Consider the following 14,998-nt stretch of genomic DNA (forward strand, 5'->3'; position numbering starts at 1 on the left):
TGACTACACCCATGCCTACTAGTGGACATCTTGATTTGACGAAAGATGGTGAACCGGTTGATCAAAAAGTTTACCGCTCCATGATTGGTTCATTGTTATATCTATGTGCTTCATGTCCCGATATTATGCTAAGTGTGTGCATGTGTGCACGATATCAAGCCGCCCCAAAAGAATGTCATCTTAAGGTCGTGAAAAGGATAGTGAGATACTTAATCCATACACCAAACTTTGGCATTTGGTATCCAAAGAGGTCCTCTTTTAATCTTGTTGGCTACTCCAACTCGGACTATGACAGTGACAAGGTTGATAGAAAGTCCACTTCGGGTACTTGTCAATTTCTTTGTAGATCTCTTGTGTCTTGGTCCTCCAAGAAACAAAACTCGGTATCCTTATCCACCGCCGAAGCGGAATACATTGCCGCTGGTTCATGTTGTGCTCAATTACTTTGGATGACCCAAACTCTTAAATATTATGGGATATATGTGAAACATGTTCCATTCGTTTGTGACAATGAAAGTGCTATCAAGATTGCTCACAATCCCGTGCAACACTCTCGAACTAAGCATATTGAAGTTCGCCATCATTTCATTCGAGATCACGTTGCCAAAGGGGACATTAATCTTAAACATGTTCTCACCGATAAGCAATTCGCAGATATATTCACTAAACCACTTGATGAGAAAGTGTTTTGTAGGTTAAGAGGTGAATTGAACATCATTGATGCTTCAAACTTGGAGTAGGAACTCCATTTGGATACATGCAAGACATGAGCCTATGACTAATCCTTGATATTTCTCTTGTGATTACTATCTTATGTCTTGGATATATTTGCACCTTGCATGTTATTTAACCCGTGTAGGTACTTGGATGAATCTAAATCTATGAGATTGCAACTCACTCATATCTTGAGCAATCTCTACATCACCAAGTCTCTACACAATGGTGGTTGAAGACAAGGAAGCATGAAACCATTCAAACATATCCTTTGACAAATTCTATGTTGAGTTTCATGATTGTCATTTTGGATACACAAGTGCTCTTCCTTGCAAAAACTAACCCATGTAGGTTGATAAACTCAAATTCCAAGTGGTGCTCCCAACTCTTGATGAACCACATCAACCTTGAGCAACCCACACAAGTTCAACTACATGATCACGATCAACACCACCACCCAAGGTATGTTATTCCATCTTAGAGAAGCTTTACTCCAAGTCATGAGTCAAAGCAACTCGACAAGATGTGAATACATCAAGATGCTTAATCAAAAAATGGTAACCCCATTTTGATCTTAAACGATGAGTATGACCTATGGTCAAGTGATCTGACTTGACTCCTATGTCAATATGCTCTAACATAGGTGACTTTGTCGCTGACCAATTCTAGATGAAGTTCTCTTGTGTTCTTTTCTGTGCTCTTGCATTTTTCTCATACATATTTGTTTCCTCTTTAAAAAAACTTCATCTAGATTTCTTTTCTTTCATTTCTGTTCTGCATTTCCTGCATCCAATTCATTGCAAATCTTTTAGTTAATTCCTTGCAAATCCTTGTGAGATCGTACTTGTCTAGTGAGCTGAGGTGACAAGTGTTTTCTCTGTGATGAACTCGGTCACACCAGTCTGTTGCCTTCAATCCAATCGAAATCTTTCGGTGCAACCGAAGAACACAACTCGGTGCCACCAATTTCACTACAGGAAAGACAGCTTGCCACTTGTTCCTGCATTCTTTTGATCCAGCTCCACTCAATGATTCTTGTCCTCTACCAGCATCTCATTCGACTTGCTGCTTTGTTCTGTGACTCAAGGACCAAACCCATTTTACAAAAAAATTCCAGAAGAACCCTTCTTGGAAATTGATGTCAAAGGGGGAGAGAGAGATCACATCAAAGCTTAATCATTACTATAAGGGGAGAAAATACTCAAAGAGAGAGAGACCCCAGATGCTTGGTGTTCAAGAGGAGAGAAGTCACATGTCTTTAAGAGGGGAAAGACGTGTTTATACTTGATTGTTTGCATTAGCTCTATTTATTTTCTTTGCTCTGATTTCTGTTCCCTATCTTCTCCCAATATCCCATGCTAGATTCAGGGGGAGCAAGGCATCTAAGGGAAGGAAATTCTTGAATTCATTGCACATCTTTACCTTTGGGGACATGTCTATATCCAATGAAGTGCTCAATACTTATTCTCTACATGTCATCCTAGTCTTGGTACTCTTCTGGTTTGTTTTGTTTGCTCTGTCTAGTAGGTGTATCTATGTTATCTAACCTTGTTTACACAGGTCCACTCCTTCCTAAGCCAACTCAAGACCACAAGGTAAGTATATGCATCACAGTCATGTGTATGAGGATTTCTTGCTGATGTACATACTGTCTGCAAGAAGGACTCATGAGCATGAAGGTACATTTCCCATATTCACACCATTTGCTCTGATGCATATAGCCAAGATACATGTAACACATTGCTTACTCTGTCATGCTTATGCATTCACATGCTCCTATATTCCATATTTACATGATTGCATACATGTAGGGGGAGCCTATGCATGTTACATGTCTTTCCAAAGCTTTACTTACTTGTCTCTATATCTTTATCTAAAGCTTTGATGTATGTTGTCATAAATTACCAAAAAGGGGGAGATTAAAAGCACAAGTGCTCCCTGGGTGATTTTGGTAATTTATGTCAACATATGTCTTGTTGGACTAATACTTTTACCTAGTACGTTTCAGATAAGTTCAACAATGGAGTGGCATGGACTAGAGGATGTGGAACCCCTTCAAGATGCTAAGGACAAAGGATTGGCTCAAGCTCAAAGCACAAGACTCTACATTTTACTTTTAGTGATCCAAAATCACATTGAGTCCATAGGAAAGCCAATACTATTAAGAGGGGATGAGGTGTTGCTTAATGGCTTGCTTGCTCAAAGTGCTTAGTGATATGCTCCAAAGCCCTCAACTACTTTATCACATCCACATAAGTCCCAAACCAAAAGTCAAACTTGGCCCTTACCGAATCTTTCTATCCAACGCCACCGAGTTCTCATGACATAGCCACTGCCACAAAACCCTAGTCTTTTCGGTATCACCGATAGGGATCTTGGTCTCACCGAGATGGGATTGTAATCTCTCTGTGTATGTCCATTACCAAAATTGGTGTCACTGAGATTGTGTAATCGGTCCTACTGAGATTACAATGCAAACTCTCTATTCCTCTTCAGAATGTATCGGTCTAACCGAGATGAGTGAATCGCTCCCACCGAGTTTGCCTGACCAACCCTCTGTGTGTCTATTACCAAAATTGATCTCACCGAGTTTGTGTGATCGGTCTCACCGAGATTACGTTATGCCCTAACCCTAACCATATCGGTCCCACCAAGTTGACATGTCGGTCCCACCAAAAATCCTAATGGTCACATTGTTTACTAAATCGGTCCGACCGAGTTTCACTATTCGGTCCCGCCGAGTTTGGTAAGTTGTGTGTAATGGTTAGATTTTGTGTGGAGGCTATATATACCCCTCCACCCACTCTTCATTCGTGGAGAGAGCCATCAGAACGTGCCTACACTTCCAGCATACATTTTCTGAGAGAGAACCACCTACTCATGTGTTGAGATCAAGATATTCCATTCCTACCACATAAATCTTGATCTCTAGCCTTCCCCAAGTTGCTTTCCACTCAAATTCTCTTTCCACCAAATCCAGATCCTGTGAGAGAGAGTTGAGTGTTGGGGAGACTATCATTTGAAGCACAAGAGCAAGGAGTTCCTCATCAACACACCATTTGTTACTTCTTGGAGAGTGGTGTCTCCTAGATTGGCTAGGTGTCACTTGGGAGCCTCCGACAAGATTGTGGAGTTGAACCAAGGAGTTTGTAAGGGCAAGGAGATCGCCTACTTTGTGAAGATCTACCCTAGTGAGGCAAGTCCTTCATGGGCGACAGCCATGGTGGGATAGACAAGGTTGCTTCTTCGTGGAACCTTCGTGGATGGAGCCCTCCGTGGACTCGCGCAACCGTTACCCTTCGTGGGGTGAAGTCTCCCTCAATGTGTTTGTATGATAGCACCACCTATCGGAACCACAGCTCAAAAATCTCCGTGTCTCCAAATTGCGTTTGCACACTCCAATCCCATCTATTTACATTCTTGCAAATTGCATGCTTTACTTTCCGCTGCTGATATACTCTTTGCATGCTTGCTTGATATGTATTGTGAATGTTAAACTTGTGCCAAAACTCCACTTAAACTTAAAGAAATTAAAAACTGCAACTTTTCTTGCTTAGAGTCTATTCACCCCCTCTAGACACCTCTTCTCGATGCTTTCACATACCTAGTTCAATCTCATTACCGGCAAGTCTCTTTACTCGTTCCGTAATACTTCATCCTGCAACTAACTCGTTAGTCACAATGCTTGCAAGGCTTATAGTGATGAGTATTACTGAGAGGGCCCAGAGATACCTCTCCGAAACACGGAGTGACAAATCCTAATCTCGATCTATGCCAACCCAACAAACACCTTCGGAGACACCTGTAGAGCACCTTTATAATCACCTAGTTACGTTGTGACGTTTGATAGCACAAAAAGTGTTCCTATGGTATTCAGGAGTTGCATAATCCCATAGTCTGAGGAACATGTATAAGTCATGAAGAAAGCAGTAGCAATGAAACTGTCTCGATCATAATGCTAAGCTAACGGAAGGGTCATGTCCATCACATCATTCTCCTAATGATGTGATCCCGTTCATCAAATGACAACACATGTCTATGGTTAGGAAACATAACCATCTTTGATAAACGAGCTAGTCAAGTAGAGGCATAGTAGGGACTCTTATGTTTTGTCTATGTATTCACACATGTACTAAGTTTCCGGTTAATACAATTCTAGCATGAATAATAAAAATTTATCATGAAATAAGGAAATAAATAATAACTTTATTCTTGCCTCTAGGGCATATTTCCTTCAAATGTTTCCTTGTACTAACAATGCAACCGAGTGTGAAGCCTTGCTCCATGGTCTTCGGATGGCTAAAGAGATGAATCTAAGCTGGGTGAGGTGTTTTGGCGACTCAGAATTGGTGGTTCGGCAAGTTTCATGAACTTGGGATTCAAAGGATCCACTCATGGCGGCTTATTGCCGCGAGGTTGATGCTATTGCCGATCATTTCAGGGGTTATCAAGTGGAGCATGTTGATTGCAGGAAAAATGAGTCTGCTAATGCTTTAAGCTGGCTAGGGTCCCAGCGTAAGCCAGTGCCACCTAATATTTTCCTCGATATTCTATAGAATCCTTTGGTTATATTGCCTATGGAGGAAGATCTTGCAGTTCCTGACCCGGAGGCACAGTTGGTGGCGGCTCTCCATGTTATTCCTGCTTGGACTGTTCCATATTTGGCTTATATGACCCGGGGCAAGTTACTTGATGATGAAACTTTGGCCAGGCAAATAACCCGGAGGTCTAAGTCAATGACTATTGTCAATGGAGAGCTACACCGATGCAGTGTTACATGGGTGTTTCAATGATGTATCTTCCCTGAGGAGGGCCGTGAAATTATAAGAGAGATTCATGAAGGAGATTGCGATCATCATGCCGGCTCTAAGTCTCTCGTCGCTAAGGCTTTTTGTCATGGGTTTTATTGGCTGACGGCTCATGCTGATGTAGAAGATTTGGTCAGTAAATGTGATGGTTGTCAGAAATTTTCAAGACGAGCTCATGTGTCGGCTCAAGAATTGAGGATGATTCCAATTACTTGGCTGTTTGCAGTCTGGGGGCTGGATATGGTCGAGCCTTTTAAAAGGTCCAAGGACAAAAAGACTCACCTCCTGGTGGCTGTTGACAAGTTTACAAAGTGGGTTGAAGCTGAGCCGGTCAGCAAATGTGATGCAGCAACGGTGGTTCAATTCATTAAAAAGGTGATCTTTCGTTTTGGATACCCTCATAGTATCATTACTGATAATGGTATTTGTCTAAGGGTGCAATGAAAAAATTCTGTCAACAAGAATATATTCGTCTTGATGTGTCGTCCGTCTCACCCCTAGTCTAATGGTCAAGCTGAAAGAGCCAATCAAGAAATCTTGAGAGGTATCAAACCCCGACTTATGGTCCCTTTGCAGAGGACACTGGGTTGTCGGGTGGAAGAGTTTCTCTCAGTGCTATGGAGTATCAATACTACCTCCAACAGATCTATAGGTTACACACCTTTCTTCATGGTTTATGGTGCAGAGGTGGTTCTCCCTAGTGACATTCATCACGACTCGCCCCGCGTGGAGGCTTATGTTGAAGCTGATAATGAAAAAGCACGCCATGATGCTCTTGACCTTTTGGATGAGGAGCGTGATCTTGCGGCGGATCGTTCGGCGATTTACTAGCAAGATCCGCGTCGTTATCACAGCCACCGAGTTAAAACACAGACCTTTCAAAAAGGAGATATGGTGCTCCGGCTCATCCAGGATTAAACTGACATGCACAAGTTATCCCCACCTTGGGAAGGGCCTTTTGTGGTCAGGAAAAATCTGAAAAAGGGTCATACTACCTCATTGATGTTCGAGAGCACAAGGACTCATGCAAATCTGAGGAGGAGACCCGCCGACCGTGGAACATCGCTCATCTTCGGCCTTATTACACCTGAGCCACCGGCTCTTGTGATGTACATACTTCTACCAATGTATATATTATGATTAGTATAATAAAGGCGACACCCCTGATAATTCAAGGCCTCTGTCATTTCGTTTCTGAGAATTTGAGTCTTTATTTTCAATTCATAAGGTCACTTGGGGGCTTCCTGCTCAATGAGCATAGCTATGACTACCCTCTTGATTCGGCTTGAACGCCTTGTTATAGAATAACTCGGGGGCTTCCTGCTCATTGAGCATAGCTTTGAATACCCTATGATTCGACTTATATGCCTGATTACAGACAACTTTGGATTTTATGCCTAAGTTCAAGGTTAGCAAAGAGAACTTGTTACAATATACAGTTCAAACATAGGTAACATGCCTTGATGATTTGTAAATATTACTTGGGGGCTCCCTGCTAATGAAAAAAGCTTTGTTGTCCCTTGTAATAGGCTTGGACACCAGGTGTATTCACCAAAAATCTGGGTTATCCTGCCTTTGTATGCATGCCACTCCGACCAGGTAATCCTGGGATGACTCACTGCACTCTTGACAGTCAATCATTAAAGACCATGGACTTGTCAAAGTTAAAACAATGATTGGTCATGTGAGGCCCGCCTTACATGTTTGAATTAAGGATTAACTCAGTGGCTGTGCGTCCCTTGAATAGCACTTGTTATTGAGGCTTGGTAGCCTATGAAGGCCTTGTTTTTTCTGGTTTGTTTTTGTTTTGAACATTTTTTCGGTTCATCTTTTGCACCATACTGATATATGGTTTAAAACTGAGTAAGGCCATGTTGCCTTGATCTTTATAATTCATATTGGAATCTAGTCGGAGTTTTGATAACCCGGCCTGGCTTTGGATGATAAGTCGCCAGTTTGTGTTGATTACATGCTTGGAGCTCTGTGCTTTAAGTCTTTGGGATGTTACCCTTACTACATATGGCGTTTTAAGCCGACAGTATGAACAGTTATCACAGATCTTCAAAACATCAGATCCACGGCTCAAAAGTGTTATGCAAGCAAACATGCATGATGGCATGACAAATCAATGTCTTAACAAGCCTATTACAAGGCTATCAGTGAGCCCAAATGATTCAAAGTTTTTCAACAAAACACGGCGCCATGAGAGCCGCCTTCAGATCAGTCACGCCGTTGCTAGATTTATGAGTCCAGGTTAGCCTGCGCCGGTTCTTCGCCTCCATCTCTTGTCTGGAAATCATGTGTTTTCCAGTTGATGCCCGTTAAAGCTTGGCATTCAGCTTCATCCACTACAAAAAAATACACTTCCGTGATGATACGTGTTTATCACAGTAGGTCACGTTTTCTGTCATGTATGTACATCCATGACGATTTTATGACATAATCAAGATAGTCATACCTGTGCTATCATAGAAGTGTTCCATGACATTACCAAAATTATCATCACGAAAGTGTCCACTTGCATGACGATAAATCGCGCGTCACAGAAGTGCTTTCGTCAAGGGTGACCGACACGTGGCATCCACCGTAACGGAACACTATTAAGCTATTGGGTCCGGTTTTTGGATCCGATAACCTGTCAATGGCCCGGAACAATGGGGATTTTCCACGTGTAAAATCATCATTGGCTGGAGGAAACACGTGTCGGCTCACCGTTTGGACAGATGTCATCCACTCATTGGACCGAAGGCGCCTATGATACGTCGACACGTGGCATGGCCCAATAGAGGCCCATTCTTGTGAAAAGGCTGTCCCGTTTGACTTGGTCAAAAGGTGGCGCGCTGGCCCACGGAAAGCCTATTAACGGCCTGTTTGCATATAGCCCATTTACAGCCCGCTAACCCAGGGCCCGTTACGACCCACCCATATTAGGCCCAGTAGCGTCATCTGGGCCGTCCAATATGATTCCAGCCCATTTTAACTTCCGGCCCATGTATGGCCCATGACGTCTTTCGGCCCATATGAGGCCCTTTGTAACTCTTGGCCAATTAACGACCCGTGGTGAAACTGGCCTGTAATGAATAGTGTATCACTTTATACCCATTAATGACCCATTATTCCATTGGGCCGTTTCCAGCCCATGTTATCTTTCGGCCTTCTCAGGGCCCATTTATTCTTGGGCTCATTTCCAACATTCGGTTACTTACGGCCCTTTACTGTCATTTTCTGCTTGTGGTGGGCCAAATTCAGCCCGTTGTTATAGTCGGCCCGTTTTTTGCCCGTTAATATGTTGGGCCGTTTTCACAGCATCATCAAATACGACCTATTAACGACGGCCTATTTTGGTCGGCCCATGAACGGAAGATTCCAACTCTAGCCCGTTTACGGCCATAATGCGGTCTGTTATTGGCCCATGTTTGGCCAATTGATGATACGTCCCGTATAAGGCCCATTGATGATACGACCCATAGAAGGCCCATTGTGTCTACGGCCCGTAGAAGGCCCATTGTTTCTACGGCCAGTAGAAGGCCCATTGTTTCTACGACCCGTAGGAGGCCCAGTGTCACTACAGTAAATATGTAGCCCATAGTTATTGTGGCCTAGTTTTAAAAAATAGGTTATTGCGGCCACTAGCAAACCGCGGAAAAAGAACTGCACTGACTACAAGCAATCAAATAAACAAGACAACAAGGAAAGAAATAAGCAAGCAACTTACGCTTGGCTATCATGACTATTACACATATTACATCCACTAGGCATCAAAGTTCACCACGAGTGCAAATATAGGGAACAAAGCAGCATATAAACGGCACAACAAAACAAGTCCAGAACTGAAACCACTTCAGAAGAGCTCAAGAAACAATATCCTGGGTACCCATAATGCTGGCAAGATGCTTAGCAAGCTTATTAACTTTCTTTTGTTTGGCGCTTAAATCCTCCAACACTTGCTGTTGCACAAGAAAGTATGCATCTGAATTCTGCAGGGACTTCCTCAGTCCTTCGGCTTCTTGCCGCAGCATAGCTGACTGATGCCTTTTAGCTTGTAGCTGAGACTAAAGAAGCTGAAGTGATTCAGGCAGCGAGTTCGAAGAGCTTGTGCCAGCGGTACTGGCCAGTAACTCGAACACTACATCAACGCAGGACTGTGGGGTTTTCTCACTATCTACAAGATCATTTTATCACCTTTCTTGGAGACCAATAGGGTTGTCTCACTATCTTGAACCTTATCTGCATTACTTTCTGGGGTGCTCTTCTCCAATATTTTGTTTGCATACTACAAGAGAAACAAGCAGACACATCACAGGTTTAGCATGTAGTATACGAAACTCATTTTGGTAAACCGGTTCAGTAGTAAGGTGGACAGGATAACAACATGAAACAAACATATATCTATGTGCTATGGTCACTGTATTGTCCATACCATTCTAGTTTATGTTGCCTAATCATGATAGAGACACAGTTCAACTCATATATTTTTAAGACACAACAGCATAGACAGAATATAAGTGTGAGAAACTACACAACATTGGCAACACTTGTAATGTGCATCACATGAGAACATAACTGTTTATACAACTGAAACTGAAATCAACATAGGGCAAGAAGTTAGAACAACAATCCAGTTAAAGAAATAGGTTTAAAACATACCTGTTGCGCCATTGGAGTTTCAATTGGATCCTTCAAATTTGAAAGTAGTTGGTATGAGTAAATAAAGTGACGTAACAGCAAAGGACTATGGACCATAGCTACGGAATCTGACCTGAGAATAGTTTCTCTTCTGCTTTAAACGTGGAGTTTGGGTTAGCTCTGGTGGTCTTCGTGCTTTGGGCACTGCAGTTGCTTTACAAACTGCTCATGTGGGGGTACTCTGTTGTGGACATGGTGCTTCGTCAACTAGAAGTGGGTTACTATCCGCTGGGGTTGCGGTTGGATGGGTTGTAGCTGGTTCTCTATCAAACAGTGTAAGTGTGCAATCTGGAAGAGTCTCGCCTATGTGTGGTGGGGCTAGTTTGTGGGCCAATACAACCATGGTTCTATCTGCATCGACGGGTAGCACTGGACTTTGTGAAGAACGAGTTTTTGCTCCCTTTGATACTGCCATCACCCCCTCGAATTCAAATGGCTGATAAACAAGAAAAGAAATTGAACGTATAGACATTGTATGATAGACAGATGTGGTAATTCACATATATGTTGTCTAACCAAACATGACAACATGACACAATTCCACATATATGATGCCTAACTAAACAGGATAGCATGTCACAGTTTCAAATATATGATGGATAACTTAACAGGATATAATGGCATAAGTCAACATATGATGAGTATCTAAACATGATGACATGACAAAACTATATGATGTCTTCCTAAAATAGGTTGGGATGAAATAATTCACATACATGTTGTCTAGGTATACAGGATGGCATGATATAATTGACACAATTGATTCATATACTAAGTAGCTGGCACTCGCATGTATGATCTCTAAACTAAGCAGATGGAATTCAATATTGTGCATATGATGTCTAAACTAAGCAATGCAAGACCCCATATGCATGATATGATAAATATAAACATTGCAAGTTAGAGCATACACCTCAGGTGGGATATAGGACTGGTCATCTGTCTCTGAATCCTCCTCTGAGGAGCTCCCTGTAACCATCGAGATATATGCTTCAACAGGTACCATTGCCTGCTCTAAAGACCTTGTTTTCACTCCAGATTTTTCCATAACCGGCTCAAATGGCTGATACACATGAAGAGTAGTTCAATATACACAGATTGTCAAAAAATGGAATACGTAATGAAAAAAAGATGGCATGAGATAATTCACATATATGATGCCTGGCTACATGGCGGTGCATAATTCACATATGTGATAACTGGCTGAAAAACATGGCATTGCATAATTCACATATCTGATATAGAAAGAAAGCAGGAGGCATTGACACAAAGCTTGTCTAATCTAAGCAGATGACATGGCAATGCAAGACACCATACGCATGATATGAGCAATATAACCCTGCCAAGTTAGAGCATGCACCTCGGGGGGGGGGATATGAATGGTCATCTGCCTCTGAATCCTCCTCTGAGAGCTATCTGTAACCAGTAAGAAATCTGTATCGACAGGTAGCACTGACTGCTCAGAAGACCTTGTTTTCACACTAGATTTTCCCATGACCGACTCAAATGGCTGATGCACAGGAAGAGTAGATGAATGTATAAACATTATTGACAAATGGATTAAATTATGAAAAAAATATGGCACAATACAATTCACATATACGATGACTGGCTAAACAGGATGGCATTGCATGATTCATGTATATGATGCCTGGCTAAAGAAGATGGCATTGCATAATTTCCATATACTCCCTCCGTTCCTAAATATTTGTATTTTTAGAGATTTCTAATGGACTACCACATACAGATGTATATAGACATATTTTAGAGTGTAGATTCACTCATTTTGCTCCGTATGTAGTCACCTATTGAAATCTGTAAAAAGATAAATATTTAGGAACAGTGGGAGTATGATATATAAACCAAATAGGTGGCATTCACACAAAGCAAATCTAAACTAAGCTGATGACATATAAGATGTATAATGTAAGCAATGCGAGGCGCCATATGCATGATATGACCAACATCAACATGCCAGGTTAGAGCAAACACCTCAGGTGGTAAACAGGAGTGGTCGGCTCCCTCTGAATCCCCATCTAAACAGTTATCTTCCTCTGGAATACAATCTGGAATGGCGGGAGGGGGGGGCGCACTTCAGCCTCCATGCAGCGGCATCTGCATGACATTATATTCCCACACAACGGTCTTCTCTTTTTCTCTACATGTTTAGTACGATTGTGTACAATATCTGACATGCATAATAAAAAAATAGTTAGATTTTGTAAGGCCTAAGGGGTGCATTCAAAAATCAAGACTGATGGTAGCAAATGAGTGGATGGATCCAAAACTAATGACAGCAGGTAGATTATAGCTTCAGTTTAAAAAGATAGACAATGGATCATCTATTGTTTTTTGCCCACCCAACATGAACCACATAGAAGATCCCAGATGAACTAGATAGTAGAAAGATACTATTTGTTGCTGCCTCGATATGAGACCAATGGGCATTTTAAAACTCAAGTTTGAATGATAAAGTAGCAGGTAATAATAACCGATGTATAATGTAAGCAAACACAAAAGACTACGACCTCTCTTCCGGAACTTTGTAGTCCTCATGTTCATCTGCTTAGTCGATGATGGTAATGCAGTTGGCGTGGCTGCCGGCAATAGGGAAGATGATCTGAGGCAGCGAAAGAAAGTTTGCAGGGGGAATCTCTGCTGTAGTGAACGCTTCGGTCGATGGTGCACCTCAGGTGGGGTGGATGATGACACGGCAGGAGCAGGACATAACACATAGAGTTTTCTTTGATGACTATCTAAAAATGAAGTAAATTTGTAAGGGCTGCTTAGAATTGGAGGAATCTATAAACGCAAGGCAGGAAAAACATAGGAATAGGATAGGAATGCACGTGTAAAACAGAGCATTTTGAAACATAGGATTTCAGTAACCTGGGTGTTTGGTTCACATGAATTGGAAGAACACAACAATGGAGCAATATGGTCAAATTAATGTCAAACCACGTGAAAATGAAAAAATAAGAATCTTATTATGCCAGTAATGCAATTAGTTCTATTCTTCATGCATATTAATTTGAAAAGGACGTCCAAGTGAATATTAAAATTCCTACTTTTTCTTTGAAAGAGACACCAATGGAAAAAAAACTCCAGTTTTGCTTTGCTTCACTCCTTCTAACGAAATGCACGAATAGTAGTACCATAGTAGTTCCATAGCAAAGGATCCTTGAGGGATCGACATGAATGCAGATTAACAAAGTGATGCAACGAGTCTACAACCTCTTTGGCATAGCCTTGTGGACCTCAGGATCATTGGGTTGGACATGGAGGATGGTGATGCTGGTGTAACTGTCGGAGGCAGGGAAGAAGATCTGAGGCCTCTGGAAACAGCGCCGAGGGTACTGCTCCACTGTGATGGATGGTTCCATCGTTGGAGCAGCTTCGGGGAGGTGTACGGCGGCGAGGCTGAAGCAGGACAAGACAGACAATGTTAATCTGAAGTGGGACTCTAATATCATCTGCAATAGATGATGTAAAATACATCACCAAAAAGTGCTAGATGTACAACGCATCAGCCGTGCCACGGCCGCTCCGACAGGTGCTGTAAGTATCGTTCACTGTGAACTTAACTGAAGAAACTGAACTTTACAGTCGAAACTGAATTTTACTATCAAAACTGATTGAACTAGTAGCAGAGCATTGCAACAGATGTTTAGGGCATTCGAGCACTAGTAGCAGAGAAGCAGTGATCTCTATCAGCAAACGCTCGAGCAGTGAATGCGCTAGCAGAGAGCAAGTCGTGCAGTAGCACCACGAGCGAGTGCTAAAGCAGCAACTCTTGTAGATGCCAGAGGTCATCTAGCAGCAGCAGCAGCGCGAGCGAGAGCAAGAGCAGAGCAGCAACACGAACGAGAGCAAGATCGGAGCAGCAGCACGACCGACAGCAGTACCAGAGCAGAGCAGCAACATGAACGAAAGCAAGAGCAGTGCAACAGCGCGACCGACAGCAAGAACAGAGCCGCAGCGCGAGCGAGAGCCGGAGCAGCAGTAGTACCAGCGTGAGCGAGAGCCGGAGCAGCTGTAGCTAGTGCCGGTGTGTAAGTTGCCGCCGAGGAAGCAATGACACGGGGGAGAGACGCCGTGGATGAAGTGGCCGGCAACGGCGCCGTTGATGGAGACCCGCCATGGCTGCTCGGTATCGAGCACCGGCAGCCCCGTGAGATCAAATAGAAGATAAAATGCAGCGGTGAGTGAGGGAGTCCTAGATTAGGGGGTATCCGGACAGCCGGACTATATACTTTGGCCAGACTGTTGGACTATGAAGATACAAGACTCAAGACTTCGTGCCGTGTCCGGATGGGACTCTCCATTGCGTGGAAGACAAGATTGGCAATTCGGATATTATATTTCCTTCCTTGTAACCGACTCCATTTAAACCCTAGGCCTCTGTGGTGTCTATATAAACCGGAGAGTTCGGTCCGTATGAGGACGATCACAACATTCATAATCATCATAGGATAGCTTCTAGGGTTTAGCCTCTATGATCTCGTGGTAGATCAACTCTTGTAACACCCATATCATCAATATCAATCAAGCAGGAAGTAGGGTTTTACCTCCATCGAGAGGGCCCGAACCTGGGTAAACATTGTGGCCCTTGCCTCCTGTTACCATTAGCCTTAGACGCACATATCGGGACCCCCTACCCGAGATTCGCCGGTTTTGATACCGACATTGGTGCTTTCATTGAGAGTTCCTCTGTGTCATCGCTGCGAGGCTCGATGGCTTCTTCAATCATCAACAACACGGTCCAGGGTGAGACTTTCTCCCTCGGACAG

Source organism: Triticum aestivum, chromosome 7B, assembly GCF_018294505.1.
Source record: "Triticum aestivum cultivar Chinese Spring chromosome 7B, IWGSC CS RefSeq v2.1, whole genome shotgun sequence".
NCBI classification, from domain to species: Eukaryota; Viridiplantae; Streptophyta; class Magnoliopsida; order Poales; family Poaceae; genus Triticum; species Triticum aestivum.